Below are 24255 nucleotides of genomic sequence, written 5' to 3'. Positions count from 1 at the left end.
ACAACAAAATTAAGTGAAAGAAGCGCAAAGTCAAAAGCAAATTAAATTAAATTAAATGAAAACTAAATTCAAATGAGTTTTCGGGGGGCACTAAGAAGCAAGAGGAATAAGCAAAAAACAAAAAAACAAAAAAAAACGAAAAAAAAAACAGATTGGCAGCGCTGCCAGCGACCTGCTTCTGAGCCCTGAGCCTTGATCTGGCAGCTCTGCGCTGATTGTTGTTATTATTTCTTGTGCTGAACGGGTTTGTGTAATGAATTAATCCGCACAGCGCTTGGCAATTTGACTTGGTTGGTGGCTTTGGCTTCGTTTGGATGCAAATCAGCTGTCCACTGTGCACAGTGGTACATGGATGCAGAATTCATTTTTTCGTAATGAGATGAACATTGAATTTAGCTAAATTCGCTTATTAATACTCAAATTTACAAACTAATACCAATTGAAAATATATATAATAAATTATCTTAAACAATAAGAGTCTATAAATATTGTTCAGGCATATTGTGTACATTTCATATATTATTGTTTTCGAACAAAACTACGCAAATCATTTTGTAATCAACTGAAACAATGAGAACCAGGCTCCAATGCGAATATAGTTTGTGGTTTAGTGTAGTTTTTGCTTACCTCAGGATATACGAATCAGTGTACTTGATGGTTTGTATCTATATCCGTAAAAGGTGGACAGAACTAATAGCTATTAGCATATAAATATTATTTTATTATTGTTAAAAATTGTTAGCATCACGGCTTTCAGCTAAAATCGAGGTTTCCCCTCATCTGAAAGACGATTAAGAGAGCTCATCTACCAATAATAACTGATCCAAAAAAGGTTTAAATTTTACCTATTTTTAATTAATTTTTGTACTTTATTTGTTTTGCCAAGAATCGGTCAGATATATTGGATATAATATGACAGATTGGGTATATATAGATGAGACGCTTTATTAAGTGGGGAGAGTTGAAATTATTCCACTTTTAAGCATTGGTATTATCATCTTTCAATAAGGAATGTTGCTTTTTCTTTCAGCTCAAGGATTATTTAATATTTTGATATTTTTAGTTTTGTAGAAATGGAAATATAGTTTAATTCTGTCGAATTCCTATAAAATCTAAGCTTAAAGAGTTTTTTCTTATACTAAGTAATGGGGCAAATTGAAGTTGATGAATTAATCAAACAAAAAAATACGTTTTTCTTTAATCGCAATATCGTTATCCCTCGGGTCGGAGATATCTCTTTAATACAGAGATTACAGAGAGTCAGGGCTGTAGAAATGGGAAAATGTTAATTTTAAAAATATCTTAATTAAATGATTATATTATTAACGAAGGTTCAACTTCTAGACCTTTTCTTTTCTCTTAGTGCCACTGTGCGGGGATAACTTTAGCTGTACTTGACGTTCCAAAAACAAAACAGAGCCACCAAAAGAGACAAATGCAAATTGCATGATTTCTTTTGTAAATAAGATACTGATGAGCAGCAGCTGCCGTCTTCGACTTCGCGAAATTAAATCGATGGCTCAGGCGATTGACATGTGCAGGCAAAGGACAGTTGGGGACAAGTTTACTGAGTTGTTGTTGTTGTTGTTGCTGTTTCTGCTATTGGATGCAAAATAAGTTGTCTTGCATAAACGTAAATTAGTTTAATTGTATAAAGCTTTGGACCGGGCAACGACGGATGTGGCGCCAGCTGCAATCCAAAGTGTATTCCGGATAAATAAATGCCTGGCGGCTACGGCTATGTGCCCATGTATTAACATTTAACTCCGACCAGGGGAGGGGGCAGCGGTGGGCGGTGTCATGTAAATTGTGCATTTCATCATATATTTATTTAAACTTTTTGCGGGGCCATTCGCCTGCTGCCCGATGGTCGAAAAAATGAGTGCATCGCATACTTTTTGGCGTAACCGCATAAAACAATTTTCATTTCCTTTCAACTACCAGAGCAATAAAATATATATATGGCGATACATATGCGCATACATGCATACATACATATATTTATATGTATGTCAAAAATAAAAAGCAAAAAAACATCCTTTTGTTGCCGGCTACCAGGTAAGAGCACAACAATTTTTAACCATTGTCAATGGGCATCGCGGCCGCATCGCCAGTTTCCACTGTTTGAACAGTTGTCCAAGGTAACCCACCCGGACTAGGGGGTAGGGGATCTGGAGGAGTATGCTCGGTTTTAACTGATGCCTGTGCTATTTGGTTTGATAATGGCCACGCGTTTCCGGTGAACGGACGACAACAGCTCGCATATCAGAAGCCGAAATACGACAAAGATTCTGGCTCAAACAGCATATACATACTTTTTAGCATTGTCTGTGACGTCACAATTGAAGCAATCTTTTTTTTTATTTGCTGCTACCGCAAAAATCCATTGCGGTCACGTATTATTTTTTGCAGAGTTATTTATTTATTTCGAATATGTAAGCACAAAAAACTTGGAAATTATTGTTGCATATAAGCTGCATAAACAGAGCGCATCTGGTAATTTATCTCACAGATAGATAGTTAAGTATAGGGCTAATTAAATTGGCATATACTAGATATTATGGCGCCCCTTGAAGCTAGCACCGACAAACAAAGCGCACTACACGACGAACCAACAATACGAGTAACTGCAAACAACAACAACAACAACAACAATGGGAACAGGATGTACTAGAGAGCAAAAGCTGCTCGTACGACAGCGCGGCACGTTGTAATTAGTGGCAATGGGAAAAGCATATTGCATACTTGCTGGCACTCGAGCAAGCTGTGTGTGTGCGCGTGTGTGTGTGTGCGAGTGTGTGTGTTTATTTTTATGCCTATGCAGGGGACTGGCTCAGTTGCTGTGTGCATTTAAGTATGTTAACAAGGCAAAGTGTGGGCGGGGTATGCAATTGCTGCAACAATTGTGCATCTAAAAAAGCAGCGCAAAAAAAAAACATTTTTGCCAAACAGCATAAAGCTCGACTACATGATGCCCTGTAGCCATATATATACAATGAAGAATTAAGGCTTACATCGAAGTTTTGTAAGTTAATCGTGTAGAAAAATTGTGTTTGAAATTATTTAACAATTCAAAAAAAAAGTAATTAAAATGTATATTAAATCACACAGAATGCAATTCCGCCATTCTAGAATGATTTTTATTTTTTGATCGCAGAACTCGCCGCACAAGGTATTATTATATATATTCAAATAATAATTAACATGTTCTCTAATAATAAAACCAGTTCTATGAAACTAAAAAAAAAAATGAAATAAAATTTAAAATTAATCATTTAACAATAAATTCTTTCTGGTATATACTTTTATATAGATTCAAAAAATTTTATGGTGGTTTTTAATAATAAAAGCGATTAATGCAAACCTTGGATGGATTTAGAGCAAGAGCTGCATATTATTATTTATAAATATTGCAAGTGTTTGGTTTCTCTTAAATTACAGGGTATCAGAAGAAGTGCTGTAGCATATATTGCAGCGCTGGTTGCACGTTGAGTGGCGCTGACGCTACTCAAAAATCTCTTGTTGCAGTTTAATTATGACATAAAAATGCCCGCAAGTAATTTGACATCATTAGCCGAGGAGGACCCTATGAAAGTTGCGACTGTCTCTACTCGACGCTGCGACGAGTCCTTCTGCTCACTGCGCCTCCTGCAGCTTGGTGGGCTTTTAGTGGCACAATTGACGGCGGAAGTGCGCACACACTTGTCGTTGTCGTTGTTGTTGTTGTTGTTGTCAGTCTTCGGTTGTTTGTGTGTTTGTTTTTGTTTCCTACTAATTAAGCGTGCTAAATAAGTTCTCATCTTGTCTATTTCCACATGTAGGCTGTGACTGCAACAATAGTTTGGCAGCAGCTAAGTGGGTTGTAGTTTCTTTTGTTGCCACACAATTAAATTCACTTCGCACACACACACTCACACACACAATGTCACTAACTAATTTGCATATAAACTAAGTAAGTAAATATATAAATCTATATATTTACATATTTCTATATACTTTATAGATATGTACGCATTTATACATTGTATGCACAATTCATCTGCTCGCTCGTTGGCCCAAAAAATGTAATGGAAAAACATGCGAGCAGATACTGAGGGGCATTTTCAGCATTTTTGACATGTGAAAGCTGCAGCTATGCAGCAGCAGCTGCTTTTCTCTCTCGCTCTCTCTCTCTCTCTTTCTCTATCTCTCTCTCTCTCTCTCTCTCTCTCTCTTGCTCGCTCGGATGGCTGTTGCCGTCTCTTTTGTCGGTGCTGGCATGTGACATAATCCGTCGCCTGGGCCAAAATACCTGAACCAAAAATCTTGTGTAGAATGTTGAAAATCATGTTGAAGTTTTCTCAAATGCCTCAGGTGGGCAGGTGTTACGTGCGTGTGCGTGTGTGTGCGTGTGGATTATGCGTGCGAGGCAGCCTGATGGCTTATGATTTTTGAACTGCACATAAACACACGCACACTGGCATGCATTGTTGCACATAATGTGTGTAACACATGAAAGTAATTTTTCTTAATTTTCTTAGTGTATCTGTGTATGTGTGTGTGTTTTAAAGTGCAAACATGACCAGAGGCCAAGCAGGCGGCCTGTCAGCCTGACCGCCTGGCAGCTCCAGATTCGCCCGAAGAGCTCAGATTCATATACATATGTACACGCATAGCTAGATTGTATAGTTAGATAGAGATGCATGCATACATTTATCCGATATAGGCATTTGAAAGCACATAATTCGAAATTTATGAGCCTACCCAAAAATGCTTTCAAATTGCAGCTAGAGTTTTCGATGGGGCTGGGATTTCGATTCGAGTGTCTCTTTTGTGGCAAATGAATTGAAAATGCTGCATTGAAAGCGAATTGATGTTTGAGGTGAGCAAAATGTTTTGCGGCATCTCACACACAAACGTGAGCGGGACAGCCACAGTGCACCAAATGTTTAAGGCCACATATAAAATAAAACTCAATTGATTAAATGACAACAAGCTGGCAATTTTGGCTCATCAATTGGGAAAGTCGATTGGCCAACTTGACGCATCTTTTGGGATATTCAACTCTTTTTTTAATCTCAAATAGAAATTGTTTTAAAATGTTTTGTTAGCCTATAGTCTGCTCTCCAGTTCGCACTATCGATTGATTTCATTATGATAAAAGTTAAAATAAAAATAATAATAATTTAAAAATAAATCAAAATTGAAAATGAAGCAATACTTAAAATTATAACAAACCTTGTAATAAAAAATTATATTAAGTATAATAATAGTAATAATAATAATAATAACAACAATTATAATGAAAATAAAAATATATTAATTATAGTAATAAAAACAACAATATTTATAATCAGAGGGGAAAGACTTAAAAGCCGAAAAGTGTGGGAATTGCACGCACTAAAAACCCACCGAGTCTCCGTATCCCTCTCAAGGCACCATCAACGGATATCATTTCACGAGGGGAAGATGGCATGAAAGCCTCAGCTAGATTCTCAACTATGATTGATGATTGCGCTGTCTTTCAGCGCGACGCAAAGATTTTATTATCTCCGTAGCTGGGTTGCTAATAGCAATACAATTGTATTGCGAGCTTAGTAGGATATATAATAAATCGTCGACCTTACAAGGGTCTCCCAATAATTTGAGTCAGCTCTTCCCGTTCAGCAGTGAATTCATGTTGTTGTCTATAGAAGAAAGTTCAACTATTTGTAAGGACAGTTCGACGATGGGCTCAAAGTATAATTATTATAATTATCACAATTATTATTAAAATTCATTTGTTTTATTATAATTAATAACTTTAAAATTTTTAGACCACCCTTTCATTGTGTTAATTGTGTAATCTTCTGTATTTTTTCTAAAGATTAATTCTTGTTTGCCAATCACGAATTGACGCACCCTACCTTTAACAGATATCGAACATGTTAACATGTAGAAATTGTCAATTTGTAGAATCAATCTGATATCCAGTTAATAATCCCATTTGTGCTGAGTTGTCTGACAGCACAAGATTCGCTGGAGCTGTGAGCTGAGGCTGTTAACAACAGCAAATGAGTTAAGTCAAAATGATTTTAAATGTGAATGAGTCAAAGTTATATTTAATTTTATTGGCCTGCCTATGGAATTTCATTTATACCGCCGTACCCACCACGCCCACGCATCCTCTGGTCTGCTTTCTTCCCTGCCTGATATTGCAACATGGCGATGCGGCAGCAGTTGACCCGATGCCAATTATCGGCCAGTTGCACTTTTGCAGCGCATTGTTGTTGTTGCCGCTGACTGACCGTGCCACACCTACCACGGCAGCCGCCTCTCCCTCGCTTGGCGATGACAGCAACAAACTGTTTTTGCGGCCAGCGGCGACCGCATTATCGAAATCATTGCGCCGACGGGCGGTCGAGAGCCCCCGAAATGCAATTTTACGTTTTCAATTAATAAACATTTGCGACAACTGGCTGTGGGGCGTGGCTGGAGTTGGGCCCTGTCGGGCCAGTGTGGGCAGACGTGTATTTTACATTTTGCGGCAACATAATTTGGTAAATGATTAACCGTAAAGCAGAAAGCCGTGAAGTGCCGGCAACCGCAGGACATTCCTCATTTACGCATGAGCTTTGGCTTCTGCTTCAGAAACATATGCATTTATAATTATTGAATGTACGCATTTATGTACATTGTACATCTCAGATAGCTGAGCGGCTGACTGTTTGTTTTTCCGGCATTTTCACATTCTCCCATACCCTGCCGGGCCGAGTTGGCTCTCTTGGCGATTCGCCCAATCCAGCACCAACTGCCTGCCTACACACGCCCCTTTGCTAAAAAAACAAATGTGAGCAAAAAACTACGCAATGGCCGCGCCGCAGTAACAGCGAGAAACAACAGCAGCAGCAGCAGCAGCAGCAGCAACAACAACAACAGCGACAATAAAAAAATACTCACACATGACTCCGCCTACCAAAGCGACGCCGGCAGCGCAGCCAACGTCTGCGGCGATACCAGCGACGACAAAAAATTGTTATAGTTGATTTTTGACAATTTTTTGTGTCATGTTTTTTTATGAATGCGACTGACTTTTTGAATTTTATTTTAACAGTGCATGTTGCATGCGTATGTGTGTGTGTGTGTGTGTGTGTGTGTGTGTGCGTGTGGATTTTTTACTTGATTTTTGGTTAGGCTGATGTGTGGATTTTCTTTTATTTTGATGCTGCCCCATGCAGTTTGAGGCATGGCTGCCAATTTATTGATAAACATGGGCTGCAACCCTCCGCTGTCAGGGGTTAAGCAAACGACGAGTGCAAAATACAAACATGACTGCGCTCATGTCGGGCCAACACCGAATATTCTATACGCTCTAAGCAAATAATCACAATTTGTTTGCCCTTTAAATTTATTTACTTCTTCATACCTAAATATACTTCAAGCTTTAGGCTTGGATACTTCTTACGACATCGCTTGTTAATCGCCAACTTCGTTTCCTAATTCAGGAATTTCATGTGGGGAAAAATTAAAGCGGTTAGCCAGGGTGAAAGAAAAGCCTTTCGTTTACAGTGTAAGACAGCGGTTCGTCTGGCAAGGGCCATATATATGTATATATTAGAGTACAAAAAATTGAAATTATATTGCTTTACCATATCCCACTTATGCACAATTGCCAACGCCGTGAGGCAGCTGGTGTGCCCATTGTAAGTGTATCTATTGCAATAAGAAGTTGATTTTTATTGAATGTTACTGAATTGACTGCAGTTGACAACGTTTGAGTGTTATTCAGGCTAAATGCGCTTTAGCTTGCCCTAAACCGAGTGGCCGGACATTGACTTCCCCCAGCGCATACGGCACAAGTCGTGGGGAAATGGGAAGCTAAACGGAATCGCTTTAAAGTTGCGCCACACGCGGCAAATACTTAATTCGCGCATTGGGCATGCTGCACACCCCAAATTAGCATTCCAATTGAGCGCATTTAAGCAGGACACTCAACAGGCTGGGGCACACGGTCGCCACCGCATCGCCACATGAATCATCATAGCGACAAGTGACCATCCGCAAACAAGCCACACGAGCCGGGCAGACGCTGGGACGGCAGCGGGCTACGCAAATGGTAGCCGCAATCGGTGTCCGACTGGGCCACATGCGATTTTATAGTTAGGCTGGGCGAAAATCACTACAATGCGTTTTGCCGGGCGCCAAAAAATATGCCATGCACACGCATACGCACACACGTTCACACGCACACAAACAAAATGTGTTATTTGTTGTGTTTACAAACGCGCCTGTTGGCATTCGGCCAGGAGCAGGGGCGGGCGGCGCGCAGAGGGCCTGGTGTTTGAGGTTGAGGATTTTGGCCAGCGTACGCAATGTAACTGCATTTCCGGTTTTTTGTGGGGTGCTGACCGGGGGCGGGGCCAGCAACAGTTGGGCAACAATTTTAAAGCGACGCTCCGCTTAAAGTGTGAAAAATATGAGGACCTTGACCCATTTTGGAGCAGCCAACGGCTGCATGTTGAGTGCCTCTCAAACCAGACGGAGTTGACCCTCAGCTGTAAAATTGAAAACGTAGACGATGCCAGACAGTCGCACGAGCAGCGTCTAGACCCAAAAATATATTGCATACTTCGTGGCTGAAGTTTGCACAGACACACTCACACACACACACACACACACCCAGACACACACGCAGATAGACAGACACAGATACATATACAGAGGGACAGCAAGTGAATCTGTGAGCGTAGCCATCCAAAAAGCTAAAAGGCAAAAGCATTTGGCCAAAGAACAAGTGGCAAGTGGCAAGCCAATGCCAGAGACAGCCGGCAAGCAACGTGGCAAACGTGGAAAAACCCATGCGACTCGCTCGAAAAAGTATGCTACGTTTTATGCTTTTTCGGTTTTTGTTTTTATTTTTTTCTCTCTTTATATATTCTTTTTTTTGTCTATGTGTGCGGGTGAAAGTCCTTGAAGCGCAGCGTCTAAGCTCAGACAGTTTACCTATATATATATGTATATGTATGTATATAGATGCGTCTGTGTGAGTGTGTGTGAGGGAAAGACTGAGCACGGATTGCCGTAAAGTTGAACGAACGTTCGTTTGCTGCTATTGCTTCTTCTTGCAAGCTTCCTGTCTTCTGTGTGTGTGTGTTTTATTTTTTCGCCATATCCTTGCCTTGCTTTTATGTTGACTTTCGGCGGCTTTTTGGGTATCAGTTACGTTCTTTTTGATTTCCTGCTTTAACGGGGCAACGCCTCCGCTCACGACCTTGACTATATTCAGGTTGACGCCTGACGGTTGACTGACCGACTGCCAGCTCTCGACTCCACAAAATGCACTCTCGTGCTTCGGTGCATAATGTCCTGTTGCCCCTATGTTTGGTCCGTGCCTTAACACAGCTGTTAGTGGATTCCGCTGCAGTCGGCTGGTTGCATTCATGGCGTCGCCATCGACCCCGTATGTCAACATGGACATGGACACTGTTGCCTTTTGCCTGAATATGGTAAGCTGTGTCTGTCTATTGCTGCGCCTTGCTTTGTTATGTCCGCCCATTTGTTTGACTATGTGATGCAACTCTCTTTAATTCACTGTTTGACGCGATCCTTGTGTGTGACTTGACTGACATGTGCTGACCTAAAATCGATTATAATTTTAGCAATCTATCGAAAAATCGTTTCTTATTACACAAATTTTAAACTTTTTACTTTTAGCACCCAACGTAGGCCGCATGTAGATGGAAATTATATACAATTGTCTTGTATTCTGATTCTATGTTACATCTTAAATATTTTCTTAAACAGAAATTAAACAATTAACCTTAGATCTATTATATATTTGGCACCCTATTGAAGAGTCATTACGGATTGTACAAAGTTAAGAAATTCTTATGCCATTATTTGGTGCGCAACGTCGCATTTAGATGTTTCCAGTTGTCTTGAATTCCAACTTACAATTTTTCTTAAACATAAATTAAACTTGTCCTTAAAAGAAGGGATAATATCTCGTACTTGTTGCTTTCCCCAATTTCTATATACCCCACCAAAGCTGCGTAGACGTTTATTAATTTACGATTGAAAGCTTTTGAAGTTTCCTTAACTTCCAAAAATAATTATAGAAAGCCAGTTGAAAATTATTCGCACCTTTAATTTAACTCCAATTCGAAATACAAAATGTTTTCAATAAAGTCTGACAAATCTTTTCTAACTAATTACTCATACAAAGATTGTGCATATCCCGAGCTAAGCGAAACGCACAGTGTAATTCAGTTTATCAGCCCACTTTAATCCCCTCAGTCTAAGCCAACCCAACCCCTGTAAGAGTGCTCTTTTATTTTAGCGCCTAAAACGGCTTCCCACCAATCGCAGACAGCATCAGCGGCAGCTGGCGACCCAATCGCAGACGCCAAGTGGAGCCATTGGCGCGGCAAAAAACGCGCGCGAGTTTTTCGGTAATGAGAAAAAACCCGCGCAGAGCTCCGTGCCGCTAATCAGTAGGGAGGCAGCAGCAGCAGCAGCTGAAACTCGGGGATGAAATGGGAAAAGTAAGTGGAGAAAATAGCGCAAAACGAGAAAAGTTATTACGACTTTAGCTGATTGTTGTTGTAGCTGCTGCTGCTGCTGTTTTTGCATTTGTTGCTTTTGGGGCACATGAGTGTTTCGTTGAGTTTGGTCCTGGCTATGGTCCCTTTTTTTGCGGGGGGATTCGGTGATGCGGTTGGTTTGCGCTGATTTGTTTAGGTTGTCGCTTATGATGCAATCGTTTGAGGGAAAAACCGATTTAAATGACGTAATAAATATGAATGTAAATCAAAACAAAAAATACGTTTATTCTATGTATCTTTAGATGAGAATTGTTTTTGATTATTTTTGTTTTCGGCTTTAATACTCGTTGAATATACAAATAATTCTTGCATAATATTTGTATCATTCGTTTACCAAGTGTTATTATATAACATCATTTTTTTTAAAATAATTTAATTGGTATTTTAAGTTATACTGAAAATCGATTTTTTTGATTTTTAAATACTTTTGTTAATTTATATATTAAATTTAATATATGATTTTTTTAAAATGAATCCTCATTCTGTAAATTATAAGTTGAAATTATTAAAATATTTATTTATTTGAAAGGGGATGGAGATATAAATCCAGAAAATAGTCTGTTTTTATATATGTGAATCATGTCAATGATTTTTTGGTCATAAGTTCACTTTTTACGCAATTATGAATATGTGAATATTTGTATGTATATGTATGCATGTGTACAAATGTTTATGTATGCATATGTATATATTCTTATGTGTATGTTTGAATTTTCTCTTATACCAAACGCAAACCAAGTTTACCGCACATTTTCAAAAACTCCCATTTCTGCGCTGCAAATGAAAACAACATTTGTTAAATATCGCCGTTCTTTGCGATTTTCATAAAATTAAGTACGTTAGCCAGAATTTCTAACTCTTATCCCACTTCTTTATTGTTTTAGTGGTGTGAATACAACATTTTTTTGTCTGTCTCCTACTAATAGTAGTCAATAAAACACTCATGCGTGTTTATGTTAGTTTTTGGTAAATTACATATATACATTTATATATAAATAAGAATGTTAAGGTGATATGGGCGTATCTCTAAACATTATTATGTTACCTCTCCGACTTATCCTAAAATAGCTTGCAGGACAGGATAAAAAACGTCTAGCATCACATTTACCCTTTATATTAATATCAAAAAGATTTAACAGAGTGTTTATTTCCTAGTCGGGAACTCTCGACTAGAGCCTCTTACTGGTTATATATGAATAATAATTAGGTTAAGAATCGGTTTGTCGGCCATTAATAAATAAAATAAATAAAAAAATAAGCTTCAAAAATATATATTTATAAATGGGCAATACAAATACACATTTATTGCAAGTTGGTATTCAATCAATACATAAACCCGTGCAGTTACAGAGTTTCTCTAAATATATAATACTAATTTTTGATTTAGTAATTGTATTAATAGTTAGTATGGCACGGTTTACGTAAGCAAACTGTGCCGTACATGCGTCCCTAATACGACTACAACTAATCCAGTCAAATGTGAGTAAAATGTTGCTAGTTTAATGAAAATTTATTGCCTTAAGATCAAAACGTAAACACGCTCTTGGTAAATGCCTTGCTGACAGATTAACCAAATCAGTTCGCGAGCGAACAGCACAAAGCCAACAACAACAACAACAACAACAACAACCACAACAACAAGCAACGACAAAAAACAGAGTCGACAAAATCGACAACCTTTTGAACTGCAAGCAAATCCATTTCACACAATTTATGTACAAGTTTATTTCGCGCTTCCAATTTTCCAATGTCGATTTGCTTTTTGGGTGGCTTCTCTGCGGCTTTCCACAGAAACGTTAACAAGCGTGGACCCGTATCCCAGCCCCAGTCCCAGTCCGACTCGCAGTTCCAATCGCAGTCGAAGTACTCCACACATGTCTGAGCTCCGGCCGTTGTTAACAAAGTGAAAATTACAACTGTGTGTGCGGCGTCCAAGACGAAGACTCCGAGCTGGCAGCCAGCCAAGGAGTCAAGCAGCAAGCCAAGCAGTTGGCCAATGACAGTTGCCTCGAGTCGCCAGTCGACAGTCGACAGTCGCTAGTTCGCAGTCGACAGTCGGCAGTCGACAGTCGGCAGTTGGAGACCGTGCATTCCTAATCTTGTTCGCTGAATTCGTAATCTCATTAAATTTACATATTAATCAAGGGATTTTAATTACTCTTACACCGCAATGCCATTGGCACTGGCAATGGCAATGGCTCTGGCACTGGCACTGGCACTGGCACTGGCATTGGTAGTGGAAGTGGCAGTGGCCAAAAACGATGCTGAAAATGAGCCAACGCCAAACTCAAGTGAGGCATAAGCAGTTGGAAACGCAAATCGGTTGCAAGCAACGTCTGCAGCGTGCCTTAACTGGTTCCAGTTGGAGTTGGCCCCTGCCGCTGCCCCGGCCAGATCGATGCGTCGTCGTCTTGGCGTGTGGACCCTCATAATTTAATTGGACTTTGTGTGGCGCATGGTCGGTGGGTTCTGCCGGCATTGCCATCGCCATCGCCTTCGCCAGGATTACACGAATTTGCGTGTCAGGCGTCAATGTAAAATCGCAATAAATGAAACTAAATTACAAACTAAAATGCAAAATGAGCAAACCTCAAGTCCGGTCCCTGTCAGACACTCAGTGCGGGTGTCTGCAGCATAGTTGTACCACATTGCGTGTGTATGCATGTATGTGTGTGCATATTTGTATGTCTCTGTATTTAGAGTGTAGTTCGAACGGACAGCTGTGCGAATATGTATTATGCATAATATTTGCTGCGTTCTATCTAAGATGTGCGGTTTCTGGGAATGCCTGAGGAAAGGTACTGTAAATAAGCCACATGCCTCTAAAAAGACCTCAGGTAAATATAGATACCAAAAAAATTGACAGACAGCATAGACTTTCTGTACTCACAGTTGTCTAAAATATAAATGTACGTAAATGCTCACAGAGAGAATGCGCAGGAAGAGTGCGTCGATCTTAAGTACGTAAAAAGAGAAGAGAGTAAACATTTTGTAGTTCAGGTTAATTTGAAATAAAAATTCAATGTAATATAAAATAATATAAAGAAAAAATTTAAATTATTAATTAAATTTAAAATAAAATTAACAAGCGATAACGAAAAGAGACAATTAAATTAAGCCACATTTACAAAAGCTTGAAAAACTTTTATATAATTTTTTCCTTTGCACTGACATCTACTCAAATGATTTAAAAAATTAAGACATAAATAAATTCTGCAATAAAATTTAATGAATAATATTAGAGAGACACAGAGGAGTTTTATTTATAATTTAAAAAAATATATAATGCATTTGTAAACCAACCTAATTTTTAAACAAAATTTCGTGATACATTTTGTTTCATCTTTCTGTAGAGTAATCAAAAAAAATATTGACGAACTTGGACTTGAGTTCACAGTTTGCTTTTGCAAACTTTTCGCATAATGGCATTTGCCTGCGAAGCCTCCCCTGCACTCATTAAAGCCAACTGTTGCCGCCTAGGGGCTCGAGGCGATCGAAATTTATGGCTTTTATAATGACTACTTTGTAGCCGCGTATTGGAGCAGTAAAATGGCAATGGCAACACAAGCAACACACATTTTAAGGCTTCATAAATTATAAAAAATAATTATAATGAGATCAATTTTTAATCGCTGCGATGTTGCACGAAGCCAAACACGGGACAACCAAGCAACGAGGCAAACAGGCAAACAGGCAAACAGGCGACTTCCTGGCCAGGTGAAGCGAGTGGAGGCAAGTGGAGGCAACAAACGGCGAAGGTGTAATTATTATCATATCCTGCATCGCATAAACAACAAGCAGAAGTAGTGGACGACAACGTAGCCACAAAGCTGGGCCAGCAGCAGCAGCAACACAACATGAAATACAACACTCGGCCTAAACACGCAGCAACCAATGGAGACTTTGGCAATGAGGATGCCACAGCCGGAGCCGGAGCCGGAGCCTCAGCCCCGACTGTGGCATGTGTGTGCGCAGCCGTCGTTGGCTTAGAAATTGGTCCATTGCCTAAGACTCTGCTGCGAGTCTTGTGCAAACAGCTAGCGAGCACTTTGGTGCAAACATTTAGAGTAGCAACTCGTAAAACTTCAATTTAAGACACGTAATTTGCAATTCACTTGAGTGCAGATTAGAAGCGGCATGTCTTCGACTGGAGTGGGGCCAGCTGGCGGGGGGGTTCTCGTGGTAGCAATAGGGAGTGGCTCAACAGCCACGCAGCCTCTGATGCTGATGCTGATGCAGATGCAGATGATGATGATGATGATGAGGCTGGGGCCGCAGATTTGGCGTCGTTTGAATCTCATTTCAATAGCAGATGCGAGAAATACTTGGCTGGAATACCTGAATGTCTAACTAGGAATGTCTGACACTGCGCACTAAACTATTTTCCAGCCCAAGCTAAGTAATAATTAAATGTAAATAAATACTCAAGGCAATGCTTCATCGTCTTCATCGCCATAATTATCTTGTTATTAATATAACAGTAGAAGCAAACAATTATTTTATCAACAAATCAAATATCTACTTATATATGTGTTAGTATGCACGTATCAATGGAAGGCGACGTTGTTAACAGACAAGCAGCGAGTTAAGCTAACAATCATCCTAACGTCCTGGCAAGCAACCTGCTAAGGAGGCGAACAAGAAGAAGACTTATAAGAACCTACCCAACAAATCTAGTTAACAGATGCCTCAAGTGTCAGCCAAACAAACTAGAACCTAGATTAGGCTCAACAAAACGAACATAAACTACCATATGTGCCATCTACTACTTGTTAATACCTAAACTAAGCTACTTTAAGGCAAAACTATTGCCTAACTATGAAACCTCGATACACACTCTGCTAAAAGTTGCTGGATAACAGTAACAGCAATCAAGCAAAAACTGTAAGAAAAGTAATGCAAATGTTCGCTTTTGCCTAACAGGATATTCCTTTTAATAAACAGTACCCTTCTATGCGATTCTCATGCAATCAAGTAAGACTTTAGTTTTGTTGTTGGCAATCTAATTAACTTTATTATATTCTTATTCTCATTTACTGTACTTATCTTTCTTTCTCTCGTAACATTTTTTCTGTCTCCTGCTTTTATACTAATCTTCTACTACTTTTAGTCCTGAGGTGATTATCATATAACAATAATATGTTCTCGTCTATATTTTATTTTATTAGCTTACAAAATTAATTATGTATTCAATAAATATATATAAACATATGAGCAATAAATGTTTATATTTATTTATTTATTATAAAAATAATAATCTGTGTATTCGATTCATATCCGCCCTAATCCTTGAACCCATTCCTTTGGGCCAAAGTAGCTGACCGTAAAGTCGACAACAAACATCTGGAACAGCGGCAGCGGGCGAAACAGGCTGCGATTTTAATCGACTTTAATCAAAGAAATTTCATATGTGACCACGCCCACATGCAATTATGTTTAAGAATGCAAAACGATTTTTGCTCGGCTCGTCGGCTCTTGGGCTGGGACTTGCGACTCGTACGAAGCGAGAAAATTAAAACTGGCAAAAATAAATAAAAAGCAACCACGATGGGGAGACTACAAGGCAAAAAGCATAAATTTAACAGCAAAAGAAATATTATTATGAATGCATTAACTGAGCAGCAGCAGCAACAACAACAACAACAACAAGATCAACTGTGCCTAATTATAAAGTCGTGAGTCCGGGGCTAACAGGTTAGGGCTGGACCTGAATGAATGAATGCGATGCGTTGCGGTGCGTTGCCTTGCCTTGCGCTGGGATGAATGGATCGCCAGAAGGAAGAGCAGAGAGGGGGGCACAGGGCCAGAGGCACCAAAGCGGAATAAAGCCAGGTTAACACAAGAGGCAGCCAAAGGTTATGCAAAATCTCAAAGCTCAAAGCGACTAATCATAAAAAATTATATGTAGACTTAGGTCGCATAGCCTTCACTCTGGTTGCCGTATTGTTTCTTTAGTATTTTCTTATATTATTTTTCTGCTTTTTGGCCCAGACCCATAAATCTTTAATTGATTTATGTTCCTGGCCAAAGCAGCAAATGCATTTTAATTGCCTGCGCTCTTGCGATAGTCATAATTAGACCTAATTTTAATGGTCCACTCTTGGCGCATAAATCACACACAGCTCGCAGCCAGCTCAAAGGGTAGTTGGTCATAAATGTTTCGGCGGATTAACAAAAATCCAATTCTTGGCACAGTTGACAAAGCACAGAAACAAAGAGCTTCAAAAAATATGCCCTGCCACCTCGTAAGGCGCGCGCCCAAAATCAAAGCCAGAACTCGGGCCCCGTATCCAGTTCCGTAATGACGAGGCCAACGCCTGCAGAAGGAGGCGCGCTCAATTAAAAAATACTTTACGATATTACAAAATTACCACGTAGCTACGTGTGGTAGTCCAGGCGGCATATGACAGCCGAAGCCAGTCGCAGCCACACAGGTCTATGCACCTTAAGCAGCCCCCAGCCCAAGCCCAAGCCCAGGCCCAGTTGCAACTCAGTTTCAGGCCCAAGCCCAAGCCCAAGCTGCAAGGCAGCCGGCGCACACGCGCCGTTTGGTTGCCGCACTTGGAATGAGGACAGAATTTCAGGCTTTGGCGTCTGCGCACAGTGGGGCAAAGTGATGGCACAACGCAATTTGAGATGCTGTCTTATCAAATTATGATATCTATACATATATTGAACATAATTCGAGTGTGCGTTGAAAAGTGTTATAGGTCAATAAGAATATCCAAAGAAGCATAGGTCGATTTTGCACCAAGATGCATCTCTCTTTATCAGAGAAATTATGATTGGAAATATTTAAGCTACATTGCAGTTGCTTCTATATTTGAAGTAAGTTTAGATAAGCAACATGAAGCTTACAGATTGCTTCAGCAATTCTAGAGAATATCCAAGAATGATATAAATAGTACTTTGGAAAAGAAACCCGATTGAAATCCAATATACGATTTTATCTGAATTTGCCATATTAAAAGCTGATTTCAAATTTAAATGCTCAACGATACGTTTACTTACCTAAAATAATTTTATCGAATTTCTATTCATTTTTCAAAATTTTACCGAAACAATATTTTTACACGCAACAAAATGTATTTTGTGCCCCTGTGCACATTGTACTTTAGTTAAGTTTATGTTGTTGTCGCCGCTTGTTGTTGCAATTGCTGCGCTCGCAGTTAAAGTTGCGCTTTCAAGAAAAACAATAATAAAAAGCATATTCAATAATCACAAATTTTTATGCGTGCGAAATTTTTGCGTGGCACGCATAGTTTTTGACATATTTGGATTGGGCTACGGGACGGGTTCTTTATGGATTTGCCATTCGGCATTGCCAAATGCCTTTAAGTACAATAATAATTAGCATTAATTAAACCAGTTTGCGCAGCTGTGCCGCAGTGGGCCGCGCACATCCCGGTCGGGTCGTCTTGCTTGGGCCGGCAACAGGAGCTTTCACACAATCCGCCAGCTCCTCCTCTGGCTGTTATGACAGCTTCGGTGCTTTGTTTAGCTGGTTGCAAATGGTGCGCTGTGATTAAACTCCAACTAATTTGGTGCTCCACAAAACCGGTCAGCCGCAGTCAAACTTTGGCGCAGTCGCTGAGTCGCTGGCTCCCTTTTGGCCCCCATACACACGCCCTGTTGCCCCCTCCCCGCGCCCGTTGTAGCCCTGGCTAAGCGAATGAATTATGTTATTTGAAATTAGTTTGTGCCTTGCAACGTCCTACTCGAACTCCGGCCAGAGCCACAACTCCCATTCGGAGCTGCAGTCGGATTCCGAGCTGGCAGCGCCTGCGGAGTAATCAGGTTAATTTTAATATGTTTTCTGCAGCGCGGCGTCGACAACAACGTCTCCAGTTAATGGAAAAATATCTCAAATGATGTTGCAGGATGCTTTTGTAATTAGTAGCGTCGACTACGGTTAATTATCATGGCTCTGACTATCTCCCTGTCTACCCCTCACACTCTCTCTCCCTCCCTCTCTCTCTCTCTCTCTCTCTCTCCCTGTCTCTCTCTCTCTCTCTCTCTCTCTCTTTAAGGCAACACGATCTCTGCATACTCTTTTATGCATATCAGTCGGCTGCATAAATTGCACGGCCCACATGAAGCAATTTGGCCATTTGACTATTTGGCTATTTATCGTTTTCTCTTTCCTGAGTAGAGGTGATAATTTTTTTTATAGACTGAGTAAGAGCAGCGCGTGAAAAGGCATATAAAGTGCACTTGAGTATATTTTGAGAAAGTTAAGGCATCTATCCGATTGCTAATTAAATTACAAATTATTAGAAAAATGCATCTAAACACAATTGAAAGAGGCTGAGGCAAGGAAAGAGACGGGGAAAGGGAGAAGGTGGGTGGGAGAGAGAGAGAGGAGGATGGGGAGAGAGAGAAAGAGGGAGGAAGAGTAAGACCACCGGAGAGAGAAGGGCACGAGAGAGATAGAGAAAGGGCTTTTGAAGCATAGGCTTAACTCAACATTTTTGAATCTATTTTTTTTTTTAATATGGATATAATCTCTATATATAAAACTGTTTGTCCTGACTGACTGACTGACTGACTGACTGACTGACTGGTGATCTACGCACAGCTCAAACCGTAAGAGCTAGGAAGCTGAAATTTTGGATTCTGCGAAAAGTGTGAAATTCGTCTGAAATGATTTTTCTTATGGATCTTTGGTAACGAATTTGAGCGCGAAACGTCACCCACCAAATCTTTGACCTCCATTTCCACCAAAGAGGAATGGATTTTTCTAAAAGTGTGAAACACCCCTCAAATGAATTTGAACAAAGATCTTTGAAAAAAAGTTTGGGAAGATTGGATGGTAAACAAAAAAGTTACATACAAACGTTTTTCGCGATTTTTCCACACTTGCGGGTGGAATTTCCCGAAACCCCGTCTTAACGTACACCTACATCACATAAGGTAGCTACAGTGAAAATTTCAGCTTCCTAGCTCTTACGGTTTGGGCTGTGCGTTGATCACCAATCAGTCAGTCAGTCAGTCAGTCAGGACAAACAGTTTTATATATAGAGATATATATGTATATATATATATATATATATATATATATATACATAAACTAATCATTAGAAACACTTTTTTGTGTAGCTGATGTATATGTAGTATTTATTTTGTTTTGTATTTGTATATATATATTTATCTGTAAAGCAAACTGTTATCTTTCAGTTTATTATTTTCAATTTGATTTTCAGATAAACTATACAGCAGCATCACAAAATGTAGTCTTAATAATTAAGTTATCTTCTCTGCATTACGCTTAAGGCCAATTTTCATAAGAAAATTTCATTATGAGCAAAGAGCAAAGTTTCATTATAAATCAAAATGTTTCTTTTTATAACAACCAAACTTAATTTATATATATCTTTCTTTTTAGCATTTTTCTTCTTGATATAAATGATTTATAAACTGTCACACATACAATAACATTTTACTCGCAATGCTATATCTACAGTTAATTACATTTGGCTATAATACAGATTAAGCAGATCTATAAATTAACTAAATAAGTAGAGTGTAAAAACTACATTCATTTTGACTGCGAACATATTTTACGGTCAGTCGATATTTTTGTAACAGATTTCTGAATTGTTGTTGTTTTTTGTTTTTTTTTAGTTTTCGTACGCGTCGCTGACAAGTTTTCGTGCGTTTGCTGAAATTGTGGCCAAAATGAGCCCCACGGCGTTTTGGCCATATATTAGTTAGACATGAACGCGACGAAGATTTGCATTTAATTAGTGTGCGGGGAAGGGTGCGGGGACGCTTGGACGCAGTCCGAAAATCCACTCAGATGCGGCTCGGAGCCGTGGAGCTGCGTGTGTGTTCCAAGCCAAATGGAATGGCAATGATAATTACAGAAAGCATGTAAACACTTGGACTTGGTGGGAGTGGGAAACGGAGATGGGAGCTGGCTATGAAGAGGCGGGGAGTACCAGGAGAAGGCATACAGACAGGCCATGACAAGCAGCAGCAACGAATACAAATTGCCAGAGTAAGCGGCCGACAGAGAGAGAGAGAGAGAGAGAGAGAGAGGGCGAAAGAGAGAGAGAGAAACGGAGGGAGATAACTGAAGGGGGAGAGAATGTGCTAGAAAACGTTAATTTCAAATTTATGTAGAGCGTCGAGTTTCCTCCTCAGTGGCTGATGAGGCTTGGAACTGGCTGCCCGAGTGAGACTCAGATGCTGCCTCCTCGGCTGCCCCCACCACGCCCCCACAAGCTAGTTGGAAGAGTCGAGTCTGCAGCAAGAAGTTTCTAAGATGCCCGCAGGGCGCGTGCTGAATTTAATCAGTTTGTTGGCCATGGCCCGAACGGCAACGTAACGAATGACAATCAAGTCAAGATGGAAAGTGGGCAGCCTGCCCCAGCCCCCCCGCCCTGTTCCTGGCCCCTCCTCGCCGGGCAGAGCAGTGGGCTGCCGGCTAACGTAAATTAGACGATGGCTCGCCAGTGCAGCATTTAACGGTAATACAATTTTATAGCTGCCGGTAAAAAGCTGCACAAAAATTAGACATAAAGACAACAGCAATGTGTGCAATGCATTGGCCAGGAGCGGCGCAGCGGGGGCGGAGGACACCACCAGAGACAACGTGAAAATTTCGAAAATTAAGTTGATGAACCAGGCCAGGAGCAGCATAGTCCGCAGTACGCAGTCGGGCCAAGTCAGTTGAAGAGTAAACTGAAGTGGCAACAGCACTTAAATATTTGACCAAAATTGGCTAAAAACAAGCACTATAACGGGCAGTAAAGCACGGTATTGTTGATAATTGGATGCTCTATATGTGACACCTGATGAAATAGTTATATATTACAGACCTGCAAAAGGAACGTAAGATTTGCAGCGCCTCGATTTAAAGTCGCAGCTAATGCCTGGCCCCATTATTCGGTTTGGATATATGAGCCCAGCTTTTGGTTTAAGTCTTCATTTTCATATTTTCTTTACAATTTTGAGTACAAAGTTTAATTAATACAAATTTTTGTTTTTCGTAACTAGCTAATTTTGTATAACCATGAAGAATCGTTGCATTATTCCGAATTATCCAAAATTAATATATATTTATAGATCAGAGCATTTTTAACAATTTTTCTTAGGTACAGGTTTAGTTCCAGTCAGCTAATCTTCTTTAAGGGTCACTTACAATTAAAACTCTATTATGCTTTGTCCACAGTAAAGAGTTAACATAACTGTAAAGTCTTACAGGGGTTAACTTTGTTTAATATTTTTCTGGTTCTGCTAGAACTGTTAACCTTATAATTAATGTTATGAGCAAAATGTGCCATGCCAAACAAAGCAGTTGCCAATCTCTCCTTAATTCACACAATAGAGTGTTTAAATATTATAATAATTTAAAGGGCTAACTAAATATTTTCAGAGCCTTTAAAATGTTATTGGTGCGGCTCTGCTACTGTAATGTTACCGCTGTTAATGGATTAAGAAAATGTTAACAAAAGTTTACATGTTATAGCCATTTTTAGGGCTTACAAAAATGTTATTAGCGCTGTTCAAATTATGTAAGTTTTACACTGTAAGCACAATAAATACCTTTTAACAAAATGCAACCATATTAAAAATTATTATTATTGGACATATGTTAATAGCGATGCTAGACTAATTAAATAAGTGAATTTACTTGAAGGTAGAAAGAACAGGGGTTAAGGTAAAGGTTGACCATTTTTAAAAGCTTTTATGCTTTTATCATAGATATTTATTATGGATCTTTATTAAAGATCTTTAAGCGGTAAGCCTTAAATCTGAACAGAATATTTCATATGTTGCTAGCAGCGTTACATCTGTTATTATAACGGCATGTTATGCTAACAGCAGCAAGTTAATGGAACTCTGTTACTAACGTATTCCAAATCCTAACCTTATTTAATTTTGCAAATATGTAAGACGATGCTTTAGTTTCTTCAATATACACTGACTAACTGATTGAAAGGAAATAGTCATTTTATTTGGTAATATATGCACTTTCCGAGTTGCTCGTATGTGCGAATATGCTGACAAAGTCTTTATACTTTGCCATCCAGCTAAGTATTACAAACAACAATAAACAACAACTGCAGCAGTCGCTCGATGTGGATAGAAGAGTCTGCGGAGGGCAGCGGGGACAGACAGCAGAGGCAAGAGACCCCGGACGATGGACGACGACGACGACGACGACGACGACGACGTCATCGACACCTCCGATAGCTGAGCGATAACTGAACTGAGCCGGGTGGGTGGCTGCGGCGGTGACTGTGACTGTGACTGTGACTGGGACTGGACACTAGACAGCAACCAGTGCGGCGGGCTTTGGCTATGGCTGAGACCGGGAGTGACCGGTTGCAGAGACCGCACGAGTTGGCGTTGCTGCATCTTCTGCCCTGCAACTGGTCGGACTCATGGAGGGGGTGGGGCAGCTGGAGCTTCTCGCTGGTTTAGTTTGGCTTGTCTAGTGACTTGACTGTAACCTCATTGACCAGAAAAATGCAAGCTGCAACAGCAATAACAAAAGCAACAACATCGCAACAGACAACAAAACATCAAATGTGAATTAGTGCACAAGGTAGCACAAGCAGGAGGAGGAGGAGCTTTGGACGGGGGTTGTGAGGGAGCATTGCTCAAATGCTCCATATTTATTGGCACTTTTCGGTTTGTGTCTGTGCTGTGGCCTGAGTGGGCGGGTGAGTGGGGGAGCCAGAAGAAAGAGTAGACGGAAGAGCAATTGGAGATAGTTGACAAACTGAGCTGAGTCGAGCCGAAGGAATCGGAGCAGGGGCTGTTGAATATATAGCTTCTGATGAGTATGAATGAGTTGATGGTTCGGACTGCGGATTGGCATTTTAATTATTAATTTCTTGGCAAAGGAACAGCATTCGAATTGTTTGGAATGCGGCGACAAGTGACAAATGGCGACTTATATAGAAAGTACAATTTCAACAAATTGAGTCCGTTGGCACACTGGAGGATGTCAAATGCACTTAGTCACAGTTATTAACATTATTTATACAGTTTGAGTTAATTTAAATCATTAATAATATCTTTATATTTATATAATCTAATTAAGATAATACTATATTTGCTCGGTTGATGATAAGAACCAGCTCCCTTCCTTTAAATTCGGTTGAAGGTGGGCCTCTACAACCTTGAACTTCATATCTCCTAGATCCAGGATCCGAGGATCAAGTGTTATTTGGACAACAGGTTTCGTTTAAGGTTCGGTTAATAGTTCACTTTTTGGAAATTCCGATCTGGAACTGGTTCGGCTCAATTTCTCTATCAATTTGATATCGATTATAAATTCAAATTCTCTATTCAATTTTGTCATATAAATTCCAGATATTGGAAATTTAATATCTTTCTTTATAATTTAAGTAATTGCGATAATTAATTTAATAACTAAAACCTTGGCATTTACCAGAATGTCGACTCAATAATATTGCTTGGGGTTAGAGGCTTAAAAATCTTTAAAAATCATAGAGAGAGTGACTATAAAGTCAAATAGGAAAAACTAACAAGCAAATCCCAATTGGCAAATACATAGGTTAAGTTTCCAGTAAAAATCAAATGTGGTTGCATACAAATGCAATTTTTGTATTATTCGCAATGTAAACCTCAAAACATTTTGCAACTACAAAAAATTAAAATATGTAAATAAGAATTAGAATTCGCATCGCACTCGCGCTGCTCCCACCCCTCAGAC

The sequence above is a fragment of the Drosophila montana genome, unplaced genomic scaffold (genome assembly GCF_035044405.1).
Source record: "Drosophila montana isolate Dmon_TW-CO22-7 unplaced genomic scaffold, ASM3504440v1 contig_3833_1, whole genome shotgun sequence".
Taxonomy (NCBI): Eukaryota; Metazoa; Arthropoda; class Insecta; order Diptera; family Drosophilidae; genus Drosophila; species Drosophila montana.
Note: the sequence above shows the minus strand (reverse complement) of the source record.